Source organism: Mirounga angustirostris, unplaced genomic scaffold, assembly GCF_029215605.1.
Source record: "Mirounga angustirostris isolate CCGP_5_RB_7025 unplaced genomic scaffold, mMirAng1.0.hap1 SCAF_4, whole genome shotgun sequence".
Classification (NCBI taxonomy): domain Eukaryota; kingdom Metazoa; phylum Chordata; class Mammalia; order Carnivora; family Phocidae; genus Mirounga; species Mirounga angustirostris.
In genome coordinates this window covers 18,916,011-18,919,083 of record NW_026991712.1, presented here as the reverse complement: position 1 = coordinate 18,919,083, position 3,073 = coordinate 18,916,011, and the positions used below count along the sequence as shown (strand labels likewise).

At 41.8% G+C, this 3,073-nt stretch overlaps 1 non-coding gene across 1 annotated transcript; it reads left to right on the top strand.

The window, feature by feature from the left end:
- Positions 1–2,635: 2,635 nt before the first annotated feature.
- LOC123860595 (U6 spliceosomal RNA) lies at positions 2,636–2,742 on the top strand. The gene has a single exon (XR_006794724.1). It is a non-coding gene; the product is annotated as a U6 spliceosomal RNA (small nuclear RNA).
- The last annotated feature ends 331 nt before the right edge of the window (positions 2,743–3,073 follow it).

Here is a 3,073-nt window from a genome sequence, read left to right as displayed (position 1 = left end):
TGGAGACTCAAGTGTGAAAAATCCACAGGCTGGCCAACAACCTACTCAGTGGTATTGTGTAAATGCTGTAAGGGTCGGAGAGAATGTGAAGACTGGAGCAGCGTTCAGATCCTCCCTTCGGAAAATATCTGATTAAGAGACTTGAGACAACACGTGAGTTTGTAGATGTTGAAAGTCACACAGCATAAGGGGCAAAGGATATAACTGAGTCATGCTAACAGTGGACAGTAGGGTATACCAAAGTTGGGCTGCCAAAGATACAAGCAGTTTACCTGAGTACTAGAGATGTTGCTAGGTGAAATTTGTGTCTCCAGTTAACATTCTGGTCTTGGGGAGGTCATAATGGTAGTTGTTCCAGGGTTTCCGTGAAACTTGACTTTCACCATCCCTGGCTTTCCCTAATGCTGAGAGCATAGATACCATCCTCAGCAGCCTTCCTTTACGCATCATTTCAATGCCACCCCTCCCCCATTCCAAAATCTAAACTAGAGAATTCCTGTTCTTGAAACCAGAAAATGTTCTAACTCAGGCCAGAAAGGACAAGGCTAATTACAAATATTGATAATTGGCAATAGCAAAACCATGTGTGCAAAGTTAAAATTCCTGTCTCTTTTGCATGTGGAGCTTCTGGGTCTAACTCAGCAAGATCTTTGCACCATTTGACTGCCCCTAAATAAAACTGCTTTGCATTGGAATGGACTTTTACTTTGTCCTGTTTTGTTTGTTTTTTGTTTTGAGGGGTTGGCTCCAATCTTCTTGTAAAAAAAAAAAAAAAGGCACTTCCTCTTACTTCATGTGGTTTGTCTCACATCCAAAGGATGTCCTTTCTCTTTTGCTTCTGAGCCAATATTCCTTTTTCATGTGTCCCTAAAATTGTTGCTGAGAAATGCTGTGGCTCTCTCCTTCTGGCCTCAGGAAAGGGATTTGTGTATGATAGAACTTCAGTAACATGTGAATTAACTCTGACAAGTGTGGAGAAAGACTTAGGTCATTGTTAGCTTGTTGTTCTTTATCAAGCCTTTTAGTATCTTAAAGCTGGAAAGGTTGTCAGACGTCATTGAGTCTAAGAGTCCCGAGGGTATAATTACACCTTTATAGCCCCATGGCTAGTGAATGGCATAGATGGAATAACATCCCAGGTGTATGGATTCTTAAGTGAGCACTCTTCCTATGAATCAGCTTCTCATTCTCCAGTGCAGCTTTTACATTTGTATGTTCTAAGTTATCTCTTCAAGTTGGATGTTTTGGCTTGGATTTGTAAAAAACTTCATTCATTCATTCGTATTGCATAGACTTTCCTTTTTGAAACCTTTTCTAACCCCAACAGCTATATATCCCAGTGCTAAGCACTGGGGATATAAACATACATATGACACAACGTTTGAGCCTGAGGAATGGCAGGAATTCAAAAATTGGTATCGCAATTCAACATATTAAGTACTTTGGGAACTGAGAGTAGAAACGAACCAATTGGGCTGTCGGCAATGGGGAAGAAGAGATTTTGCAGAGAGAGTTACATTTAGCAGCATTTTGAAGGATATGTAAGAGATTGCTGGATTCCCAGAAAGGGTAGGGTTGGGAGGAGGACAATCAGGCAGCTTGCACAAAGGGTCATGAAAGGAAGGGATGGTGGTAATGTCAGGATGGCAGGAACATGGGGTGTGCGAAGACAAGAGTGCAAAATGCACTTGGAGAGGGAAGCGTAGAGAGGGCCAGGCCTTCTTTGCCATCTCAGGAGCTTAGAGTTTATAAGGATGTAGACAAGAGATCTCTAAACAAGGAGAGGGGAGAGGTGGAAGCAGAGGGACCAATTGAGAAGACGTCACATATAATGAAAGGGTGAAAAGATCCAGATGTCCAAAACTGCCAGTGGTAGGAAAGATTTGAAGTGGGAGGCTGAACTCAGAATCTGTCTTGAAGGAATGATTTTATGGGTTGAAGGGGAGAAGAGAACCACAGATGACTCTGAGGGTATAATTGTGGGGACTGGGTGCATGATGGCAGCAAATTGTGCAAAAAAGGAAGGGAAAGAGCAACAAGGTTTTGGGCAAGGATGACTGAAGATGTAGACATGTCACAAAGAAGGTGCTGTGTAAGTGGAAGCTATAATTATGTGATTCTCTATTACGAAAAGGGTCAGGATGAGATCCAGAAGAAAAGGGAGCAGAAATGCAGCATCTGAACATTGGTTCTAAGTTTCAAAGGAGAGAAATAAAGATACTTGAATGTTCCTCCAAATTATCTGGACTGGGTCACAGAAAAAGGGATGGCAAAAGGAATTTAAGGCAATTTGTGCAGTGGATAGGGTATGAGAAAGCTTAACTTAAAAACTGCATGATCTTTTAAGTGAAATCACCTGTCTGCAGTGCATTCCAGGGCTTGGGAGGTTTCGAAGGGAAAAGAGAGTGTGTGAGACAACACAGGCTGTGCTCCACGGGGTAAAACAAACAACACCAACAGCAAACCAACAACAACAACAAAACCACAACTAACCAAAAAATAAATAAATAAAAAAGAAAAGAAAGAACACCTCCCCAAATTGCAGTAGTTTAATACATCTGACATTTTCATTCACCCAACAGCTTTATGAAGAAGATTGCTCACCTTCATTTCATAGATAAAGAAACAGATTTGTGTGCTCGTTTCGGCAGCACATATACTAAAATTGGAACGATACAGAGAAGATTAGCATGGCCCCTGCGCAAGGATGACACGCAAATTCGTGAAGCGTTCCATATTTTTAAAATAAATAAAAAAAATAAATAAATAAAGGTAGAGGTAGGAACAACCAAAAAAAAAAGAAAGAAACAGATTTGTTGGAGGGCATACTAGACGGAGAGCTGTGAGATCTCTCGGGCACCAGAGCCTGTGTGTTCTCTTCGCATTCCATCATGCAGAGGTGCCTCTCACGTGGAGGACACCACCCCATTACAGATTATGTGCTTCTAGCCAAAATGGAGCTCTGGAAACGAAATGTCTATACTGTTTGCTACCTATCGCCTAACTGTGAAGTTCTTCCCTGGGAGAGAGGGAAGGGAGACTGTATCTCCCACTTCCTCTGTCTCTTTGCCTC